Raw genomic sequence first — 22,397 nt, forward strand, 5'->3', positions numbered from 1 at the left:
CCATCATGAAAGCTCTCCATTTAACCCAATGCTCCAAGGAGAACATGAGAATGAAAGAGGTTATAGTTTGCTCGATAATATAGTCGAGCCAAGCCGATGATAAGCATTCCAAAGAGCCAATCAACATGAGTTCACATGCATCATATTACGGAATAATAACGGTCTCGTAGAAAGAACAACAACATTTAAGATGGATGGCTTGCCTGCAAGAAGCTTGCCCTGGCTAGATATCACCTTGGAAAATGCAATGTTTTCATTCCTATTCTCTCTTGGCCATGGTGCCTACGATAGCAACATTTATCTTAGTGAATATATCAAGATACGAGCATCAACCCTGTTCTCTACGTACATCTTAGATAAGCCTTACATCTTGATTTTGTACCAGCTAAAACATGATGTCTTGATCATGAATAGCACAAGCACAACTTGCCTACAAAGGGACATCGACAACTACAGGAATGCAAACAAGAACAATTCCAGTGACGAGATCGTCAAGCACATCCTCCACTACAGTGTTCCCACTTCAATACTGGGATCCCCATTCAGCATAACTTGAAGTACCTTATCACAATGGTCGACATATGGAGTATGAATCATTTCTTCCTTACGTTCATTGCTACAGACGAGGTCACCAGTATAAGGTGGGTGAACATCACCGATGCCAACAATATTGCAAATATGATCATCTCCCAGTCCCTCAAAACATGTCATAGGATGATAGGTATAGAACCACCAAGCACAATGTGGGGTCACATGAAAAGAAACCCTTGAATCAATCAACCAACACTAAGAGAAGGAGGACATCATATGAAGCGACCAAAATGTACTCATTAGAATTATACTACAATGCATTTATCTCCTCAATCTTGATAGTAGACTTTGTGATGGTACGATTATCCAATGTCTTAGCATTATCTTACACTTTTTCCTCTATATCTTTGAGTATAAAACCATATGTGGGAGCATTAGTACTAATGGTAGTGCGAAAAGTATCCCATGACTCAAGGAGAGCGATAAGCAAGAACATAGCCCTGACATTCTCCTCAAATGTAATCCCTTGTGAAGTAAGTTGATTGTAAGTAGAATGAAACTAATTTAAATGAGTAGACATAGGCATGCCTTCCTTCATACAAATGTCCACAAGTTTCTTAAGCTAGTACAATTGTGAACTAGGGCTTTGCTTATCATAAAGATCACAAAATTTCTCCCATAACTACCATGCACCACCATTAGTCCCAATAATATTGGAGTATACTTCCTTAGACAAAAACAAAATGATAGTGGACTTGCATAACACATCAATATCATCCCAATATCAACATCGATATCTTAGGGATTTATGTCTTTGCATTTTAATGGTTTAAATTTGCTTCTTTTGTACCAATTGCGATATTTGGGTCTTCAAATAATTGAAGTTATTGCCATTTAGCTTATTAATGTTAAAGATGACACTATACCCAGAGATACTAGAAGCGCTTGCCATTATGAATCCAAAGCAAAGAGAGAACATCCATTGTAATAAAAGTAAATTAGCCCTAAAACTAGCCCAAAATTGAATGCAAGAGGCGGGATGCAATACAATATATGACTATCTAGAAAATAAATGCACTAAAGTGCTTAAATCATGTTTCTGCTCAACAAAATGACTCAAAACCAAGTTTTAGTATTGAGTCCATAAGACTGTAGTACAAGAGTATGGAATTATAGGCAAAAGACCAAAGAAACAAGTTTTCACTACTAGGGAAATTTAGGTAGCAACCTAGATATGCAATGCAATTAGCAGTACAAAGAAATAGCATAAACCACCAAGTACCAAATATTGTAAACATCCAAGGTGTCAGGCACACACATGCATACCAAAGTGCTTAATAGGCATATATGCATCACTAATAACCTCTTGACAAGAATAAGTACCACGTATCCAAAACAAAAGTAGATCAACCTACACTAGGCAAGAGCTACAGAGATAGTGCATGCATAAACCAACCGAGTATTTACATAAATAAGAGATTCCAACTATTTCTAATGGATCAAGATTTGCAAGGAAATGCAAGAGTACTCTTGTTGAAGCAAATCTAGAATGTCTAAAGGAGTAAAGTAAGTTCACTACATAAAGCTCATAGCATTAGGGAAGCCCAAGTACATCAAGTATACATTTGGGAGCATATACATATAACAGGTATTTAAGTTCATAATTAAGAAACAAATGGACCAAGTAGTTGCTATAAGTAGGTATGTAAGTGAGCTAAAAAAACCAAAGCTTAAAGCTCAACAAGAGCATAACTGTGCATGTACATCAGTGGTAAGCATCCATATGTCTATATAGTGTCCTTAGGCAACATGTAGATATCAAATACACAATCATTCAAGTTGTATGTTTTTTATCCACATGGTAGCACATCAATAAACCCTCAAATGGTGAAGGTATATGAGCTCTAACAAATTAAAATGGCGTTCTCAGCATTAATACATCATTCCAACATTGAATCTTTAGTGCATAAGCATCAAAGAAGCATAAACATTTAAAAGTTTCATGTCCCAAACTATGAACAGTAGCTTTGTCCATAACTGTCAATCAATGGCTAATCATTCTCTTCCTAAATAATTATTGGGACCAAGTCCAATATACTTGAAAGAACCCCCAACGACTGGGTAAAGCATTGGAGATGAAGACTAGAGCAATTGTGGGATGCACGAGCAGCACGACAATCTCCTAAAAATGCATAAAAAAATATAAGGGTTGCTCCTAGGTCTTCTCTTGTTGTGACTAATCCCAAAGGTGACTTGACAATGGTCAACAAACTAACCTCTTGAAGCTAGGGAAGAAGCTTGAGAAGGTTGGGAGCTGTTGCATACCTATACCTCAAATGGAAGGTGTGATTGTCATGGAAGTTGTTGAAGCTCTCTTTTGTAAACTGAAGAAGAGTGTTATTAAGATGGCAAGCTCAACACGTGTGGACATTGATGATGGAATACTTGGTTAGATGGGTTAGAATGTTTATACTTAGCACATCGATGGATATTATAATCCTCACATGGCCATTGACGTATCACTTATTATATTTAATTTGTTGCACCTACCTACAGTTGGCATAGTTATAGCACCAGCTGATTAGTATAGTCAATTATGCACTATTTTGACTTAGTAGGTCAATTTTCTTTATGTTGTATCTTATTTATACTTTGTATACATTGTATTGTGTATGAAAGATGAAGAAGAAAACAGTAAGAAAACTTTTTGGCCTCCATCTCTCTTCTTGTATTCTTGAGTAAGCTTCATCTTGTCTATATGGTGTGTGCTTAGTGCAACAACTCAAGCAAGTCTCCCCACCACATGATTCGTAATATGATATCAAATATGTGCCATTGAGAGAGTCTAGTTTTGAAGGCTGAAGTGAAGGAGAAGAAGCAAGTATTCAAGCAAGTAAGAAGCTCTCTTCTTCTTTCACTCTTTCTCCTTGTTGATAGTGTCTATGAAGATATCGAAAGCAAGACAAAGCGAAAATCTCATATTGTTGTTAGATTTGGTGTACAAGTAAAACACTACATATTTTGTAGATTAGCCCTTTAGGGCTATCCATTGCTTTCTTAGCCACCTAAGGTTGTTATGGGCTTCGTTTTAGACTCACAAGGTTGTGGATATTAGTTTCAAGGTATACTACGATTTCAGTTGTGTTTACTGAAAGTTAGTGCACATGTTATAAATTTCAAATCTGTAAGTTCTAAGGTATTTGTCAGTAAGAAAATACAAGTTTTATTTGCTAATAGGTTTGTTTCAGTTGTTTGTTAGTAAGGCCTCTTCGAGTTTGTTTCATGTGAAGAAAATGAACCATAGTTAAGTAACCTTGCAACTGCAGATGAATTAAAGGCATGGAAAGAATGAAATGCAAAGGATAAAAAATGACGTATTGGCTATCTACAATAATTGATAATACTATGTTGGGGCATATCAAAAATTTAAAAAACTTCACATGTACCTTGGACAATATTTGAGAATATATTTTCAATAAACACAAAGGCACGAAAGATTCAATTAAAGGAAGAGTTGAATATATTGAAGAAAGAAAAGATGTCTGTAGATGAATATGTTTTGAATGTGAGAAGCATTGTGAATGTCTCAACAAGTATTGATGCAATGCTTGATGATGATGATTTGATGTCATCTACCTAAGGTGGCCTTAATAATGAGAAGGCATAGAAATCGTTTGCCACTTTTTGTGTATGTATAGATTCGTTTTCAATTGTTGATGAGTTGGTCCCACTCATGATCACTAAAGATATTAACATGTCAGGTGAATCATATGAAAGAAGTGGTGAACATGTCCAAGCATTTTACTCAAGTTCAAGAAGAGGATGTGCCAGATCCTCTTCAAAAGGTCGTAATATGGGAGGTGCTGGTGATAACCATCTAAATAGGTTGAATCAATAGTTCAATGAAATGTAGGTTTTAGGAGGCTGTGAAAAACTTTAGAGGCTGGGGAAACTCTAGAGAAAGAGGTGGATGGTAGAACAGAGGTTCTAGCAATTATGAGATTATTCATCATTATTTTGGTAAAAAAGTTATATTCTGCTAAGAAGGATGATATCCATAGTGGTATATTGTGGCAAGAAAATTATGCATCGTCTTCATGATAGAATGAAGATAAAAATGGGTGCTTGCTTGTTATGCAACATATGATGAATGTTGTTACAAGAAAGAGGATACATGAGGATGTATAGTATGTTGATTCGGGTGCATCTAATCATATGATTAGTCACATTGAATGGTTTGGAGAGATGTAATATTTATAAAATCTAGGTTATGTGCAAACAAGTGATGATTCATGTTACTCAATTTTACACATTGAAAAGATTCTCTTATCATTGCATGATAGTCAGACAAAGAATCTGTCAAAGGTATTACATGTGTCATCCAATCACAAAGAATTCAAGGTAGAGTAAGGGTTGCAGATTTGATTTAATGCAAAAGGTTTCTTTGTGGAAGATTTTAATGATAAGTGTAAGTTGCTCGTAAAAGGAACTAGAGTTGGTCACATGTTCACTTTAGATGTTGAAATTCTTGTTATGAGTGTTACTATGTATGCTAAAGGAAAATGGGTGGTTACAAACATTGAAATATGACATAAATGTATTGGACATGCAAATGTACAAGGTTGAAAATAATGCAGTCCAAAGGGTTGGTTACAAGGTTTTTTGCTTTTAGAGTTGTAGAATTTCGTAAAGTATGTGAAGCATGTCAGTTTGATAAATAGAGAAGACAACCTTTTTCGCATGAAAGAGATGTGAGCAGAAATATACTTGATATTATGTATACATACGTTTGGGAGCCTACAAAAAATATATCTCTTGGTGGAAACAAATATTTTATTACGTTTATTGATGATTTTTCGAGAAAAATATTGTTAATGAAAGAAAAAAGTGATGTATTTGAGCACTTCAAAACTTTCAAGCATATTGTTGAAACAAAAATATGCTTGAAAGTTAAGTGCTTGAGGTCAAAAATATATTTGAAAGTTGAGTGCTTGAGATCAAATGGAGGGGGAGAGTATCTCTCTAATGAGTTTAGTGACTTCTTAAGGTCTCATGGGATAAAGAGGCAGTTTACTTATATGTATACCCCATAGCAAAATGGGATTATAGAAAGAAAAATTTGGCATATTGCAAAAGTTGCATGAGGATTGATGACTAAAAAGTATATATATCAAAATATTTTTTGTCTAAAGCTATTCATACTATTGTCTATGTTATGAACAGAACTCCCACAACTGCAGCTCATGGAATAACCCTCAAAGAATGCTTTACAGACATGAAGCCCGATGTGTCACACTTGAAAGTATTTGGTTGTATTACATATGTTTATGTGTCAGATGAGCTACAAAAGAAGCTCATCTGATCCAAAGGCTAAAAATGTATTTTTATTGGATACTCTTTAGAGTGGAAATGGTATTGTTCTTATAATATTATCATAGGTGACTTCAAAGTAAGCATGGATGTTATTTTTTATGAGATGAGCAATTGGTATGCATCTAATAGTGATACATCAAATGATGACCTTAATCATAATCGTTATGTGCAAAAAGAAAAGCAAGAACTGTAGAGTCTTAATGGATCAAAAGCATCATTTGGTACTACATCTAGAGTTACTCCTTGGTCTAGGAGACTAAGGAGCAGTCCCACATCTTCAAGTGTATCTACTAGTATTGCAGGTAAAGATAAAGAGAAGAAAAAAGTATCAGATGGTAATGATATATCTACTAGTTATTTAGGGTTTGATGGAGATTCTAGTGGTTTAGAGAATCTAGATGATATGATTGGTATTTCTTCAGTCAGGACACAAGGTGTACAGAGAGCGCATGGTGATGTAAAGGCTCCACTAAGTAATCTAGTGGTACATAGGTCTAATAGGATCAGATACCCTATTAAAGAATTTGGTTTTGAAGGTTATGCAGCACACCATTATGCTTATATGGTAAAGGCAGTTGAGAATGTTGTGCCCACTTACTTTGAGGATACTATTGGTCATGCTCATTGGAATACAACTATGGATGAAGAGATGGTTGCATTAGGAAGACCATAAGAATTGGGATCTAGTAGCATTCCCTAAGGGCAAGAAAGCTGTTGGTTCTGTAAGTGGATCTACAAAATTAAGCATAGTGCAAATGGTTCTATTAGAAGGTATAAGGCTAAGTTGGTTACAAAAGGCTATGCTCAAACATATGACATAGATTATGAAGAGACATTCAGTCCAGGTGCTAGGATGGCAATTGTTAGATGTGCAATTGCTTTAGCAAGAACCAGATGTTGGAGTTTGTAGAAAATAGATGTAAATAATGTCTTCTTGCATAGTGAATAGTAAGAAAATGTGTATATGTAGTAGCCAACAAATTATGAGGATTTAAAGCATCCCCCATACGCGTGCAGGTTAAAGAATGCACTCTATGGGCTAAAGTAAGCACTTAGAGCATGGTCTAATAAGACTGGAGAGTATATTGTCAACACTCTATTTTATATTTTTGACGCTAATCGCTCACTTTATGTGAGAAAGGGAGATGCAGGTTTGGTCATCATAGTCATCTATGTGGATGACTTGATTATTAGAGGTGACATTGATAGTGGGATTGCTAAAGTTAAGGACTCTTTAAAGAAGAAGTTTGAGATGAAGGATTTAGGTGAGTTGAGGTACTTTCTTAGTATTGAGGTGACTAGATGTGATGATGGTATATGGCTGTTCCAAAGACAGTATGGCTTGGATATGCTATTCAAGTATGGTATGACAATGTGTAAGCCTCTTTTGGCGCCATTGGAGCAAAATGTAAAGTTGAGTGTTGATGTTGGGGATGAGATAAAAGACCGCATTATATTCAAGAGGATAATAGGGAGTCTAATTTACATGACTATCACAAGGTTCGACTTGAGTTACATTGTTGGCCTTGTCATTTAATTTATGTAAATGCCAAGATAGCCTCATTTGAATGTAGTTAGATGTATATTGAGGTATGTGAAGTCCACTTTGCATTGTGGACTTCTTTTACGAGACATGCAAGGATATATAGGTGTTTGGATACACAAATGTACATTGGGCTAGTAGCATGTTTGACAAAAGATATACCAGTGGATTCATGTTTTTCCTTAGTAGTGCAGTAGTTACGTTGAGCAACAAAAGCAACTTACAATTGCTTTATCAAGTACCGAGGTTGACTACAGAGGTGCTGCTATGGCAGTATGTGAGCTGATATGATTGTAAAAGTTATTGGGTAACTAAGATATGCAAGAATATGGTCCAGTTGTCATTCACTATGACAACATAAGCAGTATACAAATAGCTAGGAACCTTATGTTCCATGCTAGGACAAAACACATTGAGGCGCATTACCACTTTGTGAGAGAGAAGGTACTTGTAGGAGAGGTTAACTTTGTATATGTCAACACATAGAATCAGATAGCTTACATTTTCACAAAGGCATTGGTACAGAGAAGCTTTGGAAATTTTGAAGCTTACTTGGAGTTGTAGAGATACAATTGAGCTTGATAGGGAGTGCTGAGATGGCAAGCTCAACATGTGCAGACATTGATGATGGCAAGCTTGCTTGGAGTTGTAGAGATACAATTGAGCTTGATAGGGAGTGTTGAGATGGCAAGCTGAACACATGCAGACATTAATGATGGACTGCCTGGTTAGATGGATCCACACATCTACACTTAGCATATCGGTGGTCATTATGATCCTCATATGGCCATTGAATTATCACTTATTATATTTAGTTTATTGCACCTACCTACAGCTGGCATAGTTATAGCATCAATTGATTAGTATAGTCAGTTATGTACTATTTGACTCAGTAGGCCACTTTCGTTTATATTTTATCTAATGTATACTTTGTGTACATTGTATTGTGTGTGAAAGACAAAGAAGAAGGCAGTAAGAAAAAATTTTGGATTCCATCTCTCTTTTTTTGTTTTTGAGTGAGCTTCCATCTCAAGGAAGTCCCCCCACCATGCAAAGTAGTAAGAAAACGTTTTGGATTCCATCTCAAGGAAGTCCCCCCACCATGAAATTTGTGACAAGTGTTTGTGAAGCTCCTTAAATTACCACTATGATACCAATTGAAAGGTGAAAAAGATGATTAAGAATGAGAGCATAAGTAGAAACAAGAAGTAAGATTTATGGAGGTTAGAGCAAGAAGAGGGAGCAATACCATATGTAAAAATTCCAATAGTCACAATGTGTAACCTAACTTTCCTTATTTTATTGTCATAGTAAGGAGTAAAGAATATAGTCATAGTGATGGGGGAATATCACTTACAATGTACATGTGAGCGAGCACTAAGTACAAAGTAAATATGGATGGCTAGACACATGTAGCCTTTAACTCCCAACAATGCATATTTTTCTTTATATAGGTAACGTTTACATTAAGTACAATCAATGCCCATGGATGGAAACAATGATGTATTCCATATGTTGGACGTTAAGGATAAGTTGGATGGAACCAAAGATCTACTATGGGCTTATATGATGCATTATGCATTGGTTACAAATGGGATTTGGAATATTATACATGGAATTGAAAGATGGTCATGTGGTATTTCAAAAGTTGTAAGTGTAGCAGAAGCAACTGGAGACAAATGTATATACAGTGGTTACAAAGGGGATTTGGAACATTGTACACAAAATTAAAAGATATTTCCGTATAGAGGCTCATGGTTTGATTGCATTATCTATAAAATGTATAATTATCCTATATATTTGATCATGTAAGATAGTTAAGGATGCTTGGGATACTCTTATATGTTTTTGTTAAGAAAGAAATGAGGTCCATTTTGCTTATCTGTGTTAGCAATTAGAAAGTAAACATATATATAAAATAAAATCCATGGATAACTTTTTGACAAAGATCAAAGATCATAAGGAACAGTCGATTGCTGGTAGATGAGGTTTTGCTAGACAATCCATTTGTGTAGATTGCTCTCAATTGTCTTTCTGATTCTTATCAAAGTTTTGCATCTAGTCTTTAGGGCTAAAGTGGATGTTCTTATGAAATGGATGCTCTAGTGGTGAAACTCTACCATTAATGGATGGGTGCTAATATTTCCTTGAAAAGAGTGCCAAGACACTCGTTGTTGGAACTAAAGTTCAACTAATCCCAAGAAAATTCAAAGGAATGAAGGTGCAATCGATGAAACCTATACTTAGTGCAAGGATTTAGGATTAGTATTCTGGTGGTAAGCTTCAAAATTGTTGAAGCTTTTTTGCTTCTAGGGCCTTTGTAAAAATATTTGCAACCTGCTCCTTTGTGCTCTCATATATGAGATCAATGTTACCTGCCAAGAATCACTCTTTAATGAAGTGCTAATGAACCTCAATGTGTTCCATGTGTGCATGAGACATTGGGTTCTTTGACAACAATATGCAATTTATAATAAATAATAATCCTTCTTTCTATCTATATCCCCAAATCATCAAGTAGCTTTTATATCCAAGCTATCTTACATGCTGCCATAGTAGTATCCTTGTACTTTGTACTCGATAGTGCAACAATAGGCTATTTCTTATTATTGCAAGTCACAATCTCACTCTCAAAGAAAAATATGTCACCACTGGTGGACTTCCTATCAGACACACTACTTGCCCAATTTGCATCAATATAACCAAATAACTACACCATTAAGTCAGCCTCATAAATGATACTATAATCCGATGTGGCCTTAAGGTACCATAACATATGTATTACACTATCCAAATGAGGCTAACGAAGCATCTACATAAACTAACTCTCCAAGACAACTATGTAGTTACAATTTGAACTAGTGATAGTAGTGAAGATGAAACTTCCCACCATCTTCCTCTACATCGTGGGATCCTCCATCTTACCCAACTCAGCATTTAGCTTAAGATTTTGATCCAATGGCATTGAGATTGGCTTATAATCAACCATACCATGCTTTGTTAATAGATCCAAGATGTACTACCTTTGTGAGAGTCATATCCTATTAGATATTATTATTACCTAAATTCCAAGAAAGTATTTCAGCTCTTTCAAATCTTTCATGTCAAATTTTTGCTTGAGAAGACTCTTCACATGGTCTAGCTCTTGCACATTATTACCCCTAGCAATCAAATCATCCACATACATGGTAATCATGACAATGCATCTATCACTTTGATGCCCATAAAGCTAGTAATCTGCATTTTCAACATGGAAACCAATAGAGATAAGATACTATGCTATCTTGTTATGCTATACTCTTCATGTTTGTTTCAGCCCATACAAGGATTTGCATAGTCTACGCACATAGTAAGAGTGAACCATGCTCTCATAACCTTGTGGCTGCTCCATATACACTTCTTCTCGCAATTCACCATGCAAGAATGCATTGTTTACATTCATTTGATGCAAGACCCAAAATTTTTTTGCGACCATTGTAATGACATCTCTTATAGTTTCCATCTTTGCCATTGGAATAAATGTCTTCTTATAATCAATCCCATAAGTTTGTGTCCATAACCTTTGCAACCAGACTTTCTTTATACCTATTCACACTTCCATGTGTATTTTATTTTACTTTGTAAATCCACCCACAGCATATAGCTTTCTTTCCCTCAAGTAATGATACCAAATCCCAAGTCAAATTTACATCAAATGCAACCATTTTTTCAACCATGGCTTTCTCCCAATGCACATGACTAATACTTCCTCAAAATAGGTGGGCTCAACTTATTTTATAACATTCACCATCTATGCATTATGGTAAGCAACATAACCATCATATGTCAATCTATGTACGAAATGTCTTACTCTTATTGACGTATGCATTTAGGAAGCACTATATGGTTCCTTTACATTAGCTCTACTTTTCCTTACATTAGGTATATGAACAACTCGAATAGCAAAGTCCTCATCTATCCACTGATTTGAGCCATCACACTCACTATGTACATGTAAATAGCTTGTAGAAATATCTAGCACACCAAATGGCTCAACCACTTTTTCTTTTCCCTTTTCTGATACATTTCTACACTTGTGAGAGTGATATTCATACGCAACTTGCCATTCCATGGTCTCTAAGTAGACCTACTAGAAGAGGACTCTTCTAGTTCACTCAATGTCTATGACTATTGATGCACATTTACTACAACTACCTTTTCTTTTATTTCATTTGCAATGCTCTATTTTTCACGAGTATATCATCTACCTATCTCCTCAAATACAATATATTTGCTCACATGTATCTTGCTTATTACTACATTATAGTATATGTAACACTTTTACTCAAGGGAATAGCCAATAAATACACAATTTTTAACATGTGACAAATTTGGTTTCTTGCAAGTAAACTTCTCCTATGGTGTCACATCATGCATTATACCAATTGGAGTCATTTATAATATACACATGTGTAGAGATAGGTTTAGTCCAATAATAATGAGACATATTCTTTTTAGCCATCAAAGATCGTGCAATTTTTACAATAATGTGCTTATTTCTAGTAACACCGAGTATACTTGTATGTAAACTACCTTTAAATTCCATGCTATTTCAAAAATTTATTGAGTTCATTGGAGAGATATGCTTTCCTTCCATCTAATCTCAAGAACTTAATCTACACATTTGTTTGTTTCTTAACTAGATTTTCAAAATCCTAAGTGAGAGAATACCTCATTTTTCTCCTTCATGAAATACACCTATACCTTTATTGTATGATCATCAATAAATATTATAAATGTGGGAGCTTTCACTCAACCGCCAAGACCCACGGACTGCTTATTGATTGAAGTGTTCCAAGTCGAGCACTAATGGCTACCTCTCACATAGCCGATGCGCCATCCATATCTACGAGTGTAGTGAGCTTATCTCCATGCTGATTGAGTTACCTCCTCTCCCGCGCACTCCGATAGCTCCACGATCCAAGTGCCAGTTTCAAGAAAGCTCCATCCTCAAGCTCCACGCTCCAAGCTCCATTGCCATAAGAAAAAGAAGAGAAGAGAAGAGAAGAGAAGAGAAGATGGAGAGCTTCTCCTCGCCGGTCCCTCACCCTCACACACTCACTCCCTCACACTCTCACACTCCCTCTCTCAAGCACAAGCTCAAGCTAGCAAGAAGAAGAAGAAGAAGAGGAGAGCCACTTTTTGCCACACACAAGAATGAGCTTCTCATTCACTTTTCAACTTTATATAAAAAAACCCTAAATCCCTTTTGGGCGGTCATCCCCTTATCCCCTTTTTTACATGGCCGGCCATGGCCTAGGCCCTTTTTCCCTTTGTCCTCCTATCTTCCTAAGTTCCTTTCCACTGCCTGTCTCTACATTTACAAATTGCATGGGTGAGAGCTCGGCACTCTTAAAATAAATCATGGTGTGCCTTGCATTTTTTTACAAAAGTATTGACTTGCACTTTTCTTGTGCACTTTTTTCCTTTATTTAGGAATTTTTTGCACTTCTTATGTTTCTATATTTTCCTTGGTGCACTTTTGTCTTCTGTTTTTCTTTTGCCTTGGCCTTTGTCTTCTGCTTTAGATTTTTCAGATTTTCCACCTTGTTCGTCTGAGGGTTAACATTACCCCCCTCCTAGACGAGTGCCAGTTTCATGGCACTCACAATCATAGATAGCAGGCTTTAGCATGCACGGAAGACGTGGGCGAAAAGGACGTCTGTGGTGGTGGTTTCCTTGGAAGTTTTCTGATGGTGGGTAGATGAAGGTTGTTGGGGCCACATTGTTAGCGTGGGTGGTTGGTGATAGGGTGGTTGGAGTTGGGGGTAGGGCTGTTTGCTGTTGGGAATTGCATTGGGCTGGCATAGGTATTGATTTTTTGGGGATTCTGCATATGACGATTCTTGGCGGGCTTGCAAGATGATAAAGGATAAAATTTCAGAGTTGAGTGTTGATGAAGAGCGAACAACACTTTTGTTGGAGTCTTCAATACCCCCAATTGAAAACCTCTCATATGTGGTCTCTCCTTGGGGGTAGTGCTAGTCTTTTTATAGTGCACAAGATTTAGTTTGATTAGTTTGGGAGACATGTCGAACTCTAAGCAAGCTGAGAGTATTGTCCTGCACTTGAGGACCCAAAATGTGTATATATTTCAGTGTAGATATGATGTGAGTGCTCGTGCATACTTAGATATTATGTAGGTAGAAGACCGTTGGGCTGGTTCCTCGTAGCAATGCGTGGATGATGCAAGGGTTCGATGGGATGGGAAAAATTGTCGATGTTGAGGAGAAGTACACTTGAAGGCTTCTTGAGACATCATTTGTGATTTCAACCACACGATGGAGCATAATTAAGCTCATTGATGCATTAGCTTTGGTAGTTGGTGGCTACTTGAAGAGTACAATGTACCTTACATGGTCTTCCATGCCTTGCTTACCACTCTTGATTGCAATGGCACTAAGATGGAGTGTGAAAAAGAATTGTGCAAATGGTTTAGGGTGACAAGTCTAACCATAGGTGAGATGAGCTCCTTAGGTATGTCCTGCCCTTAATGTGCCCGGAACAATTGTGGGGGATGTATAAAAGGGCTAAGGGATTAGGGACATAGCCAACCGACCAAGGTCACTGGATGTACCAATTTGAGGATCCCTAGGTGCTGGTTGTGATTGCGAGTGTTTTTTTTTCTTTTTTGTTCTTTTCTTTTCTTTTCTATTTGTTTTCTCTTTTTTTTTTCCAATGCAATACATTGAGGCTATCAGCCTTTTATTTGGATTGAGAAATGTGGAGATCCAAAGGCTCTGAGAAATGGATATTATAATGATTGTGTTATTAGCCTCGATGCTAGAGGAACAATTGTTGAGATGTAGAGATACACTTGAGATTTTGCAAATCTCTTTGCGACACGCGATGTCGGTACAATTGAGGTAACAATTGGCATGAGCCAAATGTAGAGCTTGACCCAAAAAGAGAGCGTAGCCAATGACTATGCTTTGGGCCATGTGATGTGGGTGACCGGCAGCAAGGGTGATTTTCACTCTTGACGGTGTGGCTTCGTCATGGCTCTTTGTGAGGTTGGTGGTCTTGCGGTGACTTGGGCATTGAACAATTTTGTACAAAGACCTATGTCGTCCTGCATCCACTTGACACTTCGCGAGAGTATATGCAAGTCACATGCATCAATTATAATGACAGGCACAACACAAAAAGATATTACATTATAAAAATCCTATGGTGTTGACTGCGATGCATATCATTGATGCTTGTTAAAGACATGACCTGTATTAGTAGTCGGTAAGGGAAGTTTGTATAGTTGGGGAGCCTGCCCCTTAAACCACTTAAGGACAAAAATTTATGACAAGGTGGCATTTGACAAGCAGTTTATACAACATAGGGCCTATTCCATTTGTATGAGGCGGGGTGAATTTGGGTGATCAGACGACTAGGGTTGTTGCCAGTGGTGGGCTCCTGTCAGGTTGGTCAGGAAAGACATTGGCTGGGACCCAAATGTGTCCTTGGGCGCTATCGTTTCATGAATGCTTTTAAATATCTCGTCAAATGCCTTTTTTTTTTTAGCTTCCTTATATTCTTTTGAGCACCTGGTGCCCGAGCGTCTGGGGAGGGTCTGCACGGAAGGGGTTGCCACCCCTCGGGCATGCCCTTGAGCCTTTGTTCTCTTGGCCTAAGAAGTCTTTGGCCTGCATCTGGGGCGGTGTTGCTTGGGGCCTCTTTTTGGTGTGTACCTCTTAAGGGTAGGCACATATCGCTTTGGTGGAGGCGCTTATGCCTTATCCTCCCTTCTATAGAGGAGAGCTTCCTTGCATGCCAGCTGCATTGTGTGCTCCATGACAACTACTGTGGAGGGACTTGCAAAATGCAAACTAGGGGGTTAGGCCCTGAGACTTGATAGTGTTCGCGTGAAAGGGGTTAAACTATGGGTTATCAAGCACATATGACAATGAGGGGTGGGGCGAGGCATGCAGTATTTGCTATAGAGGGATGTCCCTCATGATGATGTTCGTCTTGCTTGGACTACGGGGCATATTCTACCATTAGCAGATCTTTGCTTATGCAAAGTTGCATGAACTACTTGTCATGGAGTGGAGCAGGGCTCGTGCCTAGAAGGATAGACCGAAAAGGGGAAAGATGCATAGAAGGGGACGGTGCCTTGTCTACACCATCAGATATGTTGGTCATGGCTTCCAATGGCGGTAATGAGGGTTGCATGTCCTCCACTTGGAGGTGGGAATGGTTACACGATTTCTAGATGTGTAGTGAGAGGAGGACCTGAGGAGCTCAGCCTGTCAAACCCAACTCTTCTCCTTGTACTTGACTATCATTACTTGTATGTGTTGATATTATCTATACATGGTCACAAAGCTCATTGTTTATTTTTGTACATATTTACGAATCCATGTCACTTCGAGAGGATAAAAACCAATTGTAGAACTCAGGGTGGAGTGTGGCACATGCATCCAGTACATGTGGCACCTTACTCAATAACAATAGATATTTTGTAACATCGAGTAGCATGGTATCTTGTCCGAGTCTACTGGCAACATGTAACTCCTCCTCAGTGAGAACCTTATCAGTCAGAGAGTTCTCTTGGCTAGTTCCGGCTAAGTCCATGCCCCGAATGGCAGTTAGTACTCAAAAGGAATCCGGTGCCACATAGGTTGGGTCTCTTTGAGAATGACATTTAGCCAATCGCTCCTCTGAGATTGGGCTCCTAGTTTAGCCATTGCCATGCGGTTTTCAAACCAACATTTTTCAAATTGACTTCAACCCTCTGATTGTCGCTTTAGTTGCTCTATCTCTAAGAGATTCGATTGACAGAGCGCATCATTGAATGTTACAGTTAAGAGGAGTTTGTCGGCTTCCTCGTTAAAGGTGAGTTGCATGCGTTCATGCAGGAGCCTATCATAGTGCTCATCAAGATGTTCTTGCTCTTCCCAGGATAGGGGAAATGGCAAGTATTTCCCAAGCTGCTTCTTGGGGAATGCATCCATGTCCACAATGACATAGACATGTGCGAATACTTTGAGTTTAGCATCCAACTCAGTTAAGCATTTTGCGACACTTCTATATTCAACAAGGGCTTGCTCGGTTGCTATCTCATGCAAGGTTCTAGGAGTTTCCCTAGGCTTTAGCATAGCTGGGGGCTCAGGCTTAGATGAGCAAGATTGGTCGACTCTAGGATTGCTTTTGTCCTCGGGGTTTCCATGTGTCTCCTGAGGCTTTGTTGTTATTGCATCATGGTTCTCCTTGGATGCGACTGGTATAGATCTGTCATCTTGTTGTGACAGTGTTGTATCCACTCTTGATTGGTCAATATGAGTTTCATTGTCGGTGGATTAAGTGTTGCAAGCAACCGTTGATGGTAATGGTTGCTTTGATTTTTCTAAACACACAAATGTGTCTAAGGTTTCACCGCTATTAGAAGAGACATCAATGGGTTCATTGGTGGATGGAATCAATGCTTTGTTCCTTAGCTCTTCAGCGCTCTTGGTCTCAATGTTCTTGGGGTCCACAACCACTTGTAATTGCTATTGTTTTTGCTATTTTCTCCTATTTTTCTTGGTCAATGAAGGTGCATCTCTTAACGACTCACGACCTTGAACTAGGTTAGTCGTCGATGTGCTTTGTTGGGCCTCAGTTTTCCCTTTCTCTGGTGTGTCCTCATGGGACGTAGATGCGACCTGTTGGATAGCCTTGCTAGGTTGATTGGTCAGATGCGCCATCTCCTTGGCCATATCTTTGAGAGGCTTCTCCTCAAGCCTAGAATTTAGGTGCTTTGGAAGTGATGGAGTTGTCAAGGATCTTGGTTGCAGCACCTCCTTGACGATAGGTGAACTGTTAAGGACATGTTCCACAAGGGGCATTGTCACGGCCAAGGGTTGTGACTGCTGTGATCCTTGATTGGAAGTAGTAGCAGCTATTTCAGTGGACTGACTAATGTTACTAGATTGCAATGTCAGGTCCTCAAGCAGATTGGAAGTGCTTGTGTCTTTTTTTGCCCTTTGAGTATTCACTTGTGCAGATTGAGCCTCAACTGATCTAGTCACAATAGATTGCATAGGCATATCCTTGGGCCGAGAGCTACGGGTGGTGTTATGTTCCACCTCTTGGACATTTAGAAGCTTATCTGGAGATAGAGATTGGGATTGAGCAGCTGAACTTGACCATTGCTGTTGTGCTTCCTATGTCCGTTTAGGGAAAGAGGGTGTAGGAGACTTGGGACTCCTAAGTGGCTTTGACACTGGTTGGAAGATTTGCTTGTGGGGGCTGCTAGGCGATTGTGCCATTTACTTTGTTGAGCAATCAACGTTCTTATGAGCAGCGTTGTGCCTATGGTGCTCATTATCCTCTTGGAAAGTCAAAAGCTCCTTGAGCACTATTGGTCTTTGTGCACACTTAATAGTTACATCTGATATTTGCTTATTAAGCATGCTAGGTTGAGGCTCTTCCTTTTGAACACTCATGTTTGGGTTCTTGCCTCGAGACCTGGAGTTTCTCTTAGATTTCCTCCTGTGCTTCTTTGCTTTTGATGCAAACTGACCTTCATCTGATAGAGTGGTTTAGCAGGGGATTTTGGTACCCAAATCCATTAGTTACCTGCATAATACCCTTAAGAACATAGCAACACTTTGGATGTCCATCGCGGCATTGTGCTAGCTCTCCATCGATACCTTCGTCTATAAGGCTTGGGCTTCTTTTGTGATCTTCTACAATATTTGTAAGTCTAAAGCGTGTCCTTGGCATTGCCTCCTAACCTTCTTATTTTAAGCATGGCCTCACTCACTGGTTCTCGTTGTTCAAGCTGTGCTTGTATCAACTCTTTCAATAGGTCCTTTCTCTCATTACTAGGCTTGCTTGTTATGTCAGCACATTCCTTGCCTTTCCCTCGACGTCCAATGAGGTCACCCTTGCCAAAGGTTGTGATTATCCTCACACTCGGTAGTGTCATGTGTATCCTCTGTGCTACATAGTCGGCCTCACACTTGGTGCCCTTTTGAAGGGTCTTCCTAGGAGGGTTTCCTTTCCACAATTAGCACTATTTGGAGGGACATGGAATAGGATAGGAAAGCTTTCTATTTCAATAGTTACAAGGATTTTGCACTTCCCTATAAGTGCTTGTGAGTGTCCCCCATAAGGACTTAGAGTTGCATTAGTCGGTGTGAGCTCTAGTTGGCCTAATAGGGTTCATGCTTCATAGGTCAAGATATTAAAATCGGCCCCTTCATCAATGAGAGCATCGAAAGTGTGCTCTCTTTTCACGGTGCGTTTGATCCTAAGATAAGCAGGCAGTACTATGTATTCATCTTCTGGGTCTTGGCTTATAAATTTAAGCCTTCTGACAAATGCCCTTGAGTCCCCAACTGCACGGCCAGATGTGGATTCTCCACTAATATCTTGGATCATCTGTGCAGTGCTATTCAAGGTGCATCTATCGTTAGGACTGTCATATCTAGTCATCCTCGTCGTTGTGCACGTACGTGTTTTTGCAGTACAGCCTTTTTGCCCTTGTTGGCTAGATTGGCCCATTGAGGTTCTAGGGTCTCTATTTGTCTTTGTTCAGGTATGGGCTTTTGGTTGCTCTCCAATCTACTTGGGGGAGGTGTGGAGGGGGCAAAGCCCCCTTTGCGAGGGTCCGAGGGGGCAGTCCCCCTCCACCCATAGGGCCACTACGGCAAACACCATGCGTGATTTGAAGGACCATTCGTAGACAAATTTCGAACTACTTGCTCTAGATTTCAGCCCGGTGATGTATCTATGATGTGGTTTCAGCTTTATGTGGTCTCTAGGTTGATTTCAAGGTCTAAAAGTTTAAAATTGGACCAACTCCAAATTTGGCCCAGCAGGTCCGAATTACAGGGTTGAATGCCTGATTTGGCCCGAGGGTTGAGTTAGGTGGGCTGAATGCAAGCGGTCCGAAGGGTGAATTCAGCCGACCTGAGGGCCGAGGGCCGAGTGAGGTGGGGCGAAGGCCAAATGGTGAATTCGATTGGGCCGAATGGCAACTTGTCCGAGTGGAGTTGGGCCGAGTCGGTAGGGCCGAGGGCCGAATATCAAGTCGGTTTGAGTGCTTGATTCGGACGGGTCGAGAGGAGGGCATTTGAGCAAGATGGGCTAGATGGTTGATTTGACTGGCAGGGGCCGAGGGCCAATTTTGGGACTTGGCCCTAAATCACTGTTACTCAGATGGGCCGAATGCAGCACGATTTTGGCTGGCACAACAATAAATCACTCAAATGACATGATTTAGGTCACGGCCTATCGCACGCACCTCTAAATCAAAGCTATCGGTGGAGGGGAAGAGTTGTATATACTTGGAAAAGCCAATAAACTCCAAAATGCAAATCGGCAAACGAATCAAACCCTCATGCCCTGTTATGACAGCAGAAACCCTGATGCTTGTTTTTCTTCTTTTTCTTTGTTTTTTCCTACCTTAATGTATCCAAATCACACAACAAATACCTACACTACTCCATGGTTTTCCAAATCCAAAAAACCAAAAAACTACTTGCTAAGGAGATCGAATACCTCTTCAAACTCCCCCGCTTCCTATCTATCTACCTCAAGCACTGGTTCGGGGAAAACCCTACTTCAGTTCTCGATTCGAAGTGTGCAAGTGCTCAAGGCTTGAATCCGTGGGTCCCGACAACAGAACCAAAATGTGGGAGCTTTCGCTCAACTGCCATGACCCACGGACCGCTTATTGCTTCAAGCATTCCAAGCCGAGCACTAATGGCTACCTCTCACATAGCCGACACACCATCCATATCTACGGGTGTAGTGAGCTTACCTCCATGCCGATCGAGTTACCTCCTTTCCCACACGCACTCCGGTAGCTCCACGATCCAAGTGCAAGCTTCAAGCAAGCTCCACACTCCAAGCTCCATTGCCGCGAGCAAGAGAAGAGAAGAGAAGAAGAGAGGAGAAGATGGAGAGCTTCTCTTCCCCGGTCCCTCACCCTCACACACTTACTCCCTCACACTCTCACACTCCTCTCTCAAGCATAAGCTCAACCTAGCAAGAAGAAGAAGAAGAGGAGAGCCACTTTTTGCCACACACAAGAATGAGCTTCTCATTCACTTTTCAACTTTATATACAAAACCCTAAATCCCTTTTGGGCGATAATCCCCTTATCCCCTTTTTTACATGGCAGCTAGGCCCTTTTTCCCATTGACTTTCTATCTTTCTAGCTTCCTTTCCACCACCTGTCTACATTTTCAAATTGCACGGTTGAGAGCCTAGCACTCTTCAAATAAATCATGGTGTGCCTTGCACTTTTTTACAAAAGTATTGACTTGCACTTTTTCTTGTGCGCATTTTTCCTTTATTTAGGACTTTTTTGCACTTCTTGTGTTTTCATATTTTCCTTGGCATGCCTTCGTCTTCCGTTTCACTTTTGCCTTGGCCTTTGTCTTCCGTTTTAGATTTTTCAAATTTTCCACCTTGTTCGTCCGAGGGTTAACAATATAATACTTACATCTAACCATTGATGCATATTTGTAGGCTCTTATACATCCAAATGTACATCAAGTAAATGTATGCTTACATGTTTATCATGAGGAAATGCATGCCTTGTCTATTTTTCAAATGGGGATGCTTCACATACTTTTTTCACAATTGCATGTGAGTGCATATTCTTCACATGTTACACATTTACATATCCAATATATTTATGCTGCCAAATGTCAATATTAGCCACAACTCTCGTACCTTTTGAAAACATAGCAACCATTAGCTTGGATACATTGATATTTAAGGTAAACATCCTTCCCACAAGCCTATATTTTTCAATCAGTTTACATCCATTCTTAAAATCTTCTAAAAAGTAACCATTCTAATTTAATTTACTTGCAATCCCTACTCAACCATTTTCCCTACATAAACTAAGTTCTTTGTGATGTTAGGCACATGCAACACATTAAGTAAACACTTAACTTTTCCATCCTTTATAGACTATGGGACACTCCCAATATGAGCAATAGGATGTACCATATTGTCACTTATTTCCAAAAAATGAGGCATTTTAAGATTTTTCCTTTCTCTAAACCATTCTCCACGAGATATCATATGTTTAGAGGCATGTGAATCCACATAGCCTATATCATCAATCCTTACTACTAATGTTTTTTCACATTCATAGCATTCATCATGTGCTACATAATAAATAGCTTCTCATTATCAACGTGATTACTAGTAGATGCCTAATTATTATGGTGGCTTCTTCCATTTCTCTTATTTCAATATCTTCTCTTTTTTGGACAATCATATGTAATATAACATTTCTAAACACAAATAGCAATTCCTATTATTATAAATTGTGTTTTATCTACCATGTTCACCATGGCTCTCTTGTCTCAAGACTTTGGTCTCTACCACCTCCATGTGATGGTAGCTCACCCAAATTCTTCATCTCAAACTATTCTTCAAAATGTTATTGACTTTAGCAATCCCATTGTCACTGTCACTAGTAATAATCAAGTCATCCACATAGATGATTATGATGATCAATCCAACATATTTCTTTTTCACAGAAAGTGAGCAATGAGCATCAAAAAATGTAAAATTCAATATTGACAATATACTCTCCGATCTTGCTAGACCATGCTCTAGGTGCTTGCTTTAGCCCATAGAGTGCCTTCTTTAACATGCATACATATGTGAGATATTCTAAATCTTCATAACTTTCTAGCTACTCCATATACATCTCTTTTTGCAATTCACCGTGCAAGACAACATTCTTTATGTGCATTTGTTGCAAACTTCAACTTTTGGTTGTTACCAAAGCAATCACATATCTAGTAGTTGCCATCCTAACAATTGGACTAAATGTCTCTTCATGATATATGTCATATGTTTAAACATAGCCTTTTGCAACTAGCCTAGTCTTATACTTGTTAACAAAACCATTTGCGTTATGCTTAATTTTGTAGATCCACTTGCAACCAATAGCTTTCTT

Source organism: Lygodium microphyllum, chromosome 1, assembly GCF_053477565.2.
Source record: "Lygodium microphyllum isolate KBCC chromosome 1, Lygodium_microphyllum_v1.1.10, whole genome shotgun sequence".
Taxonomy (NCBI): Eukaryota; Viridiplantae; Streptophyta; class Polypodiopsida; order Schizaeales; family Lygodiaceae; genus Lygodium; species Lygodium microphyllum.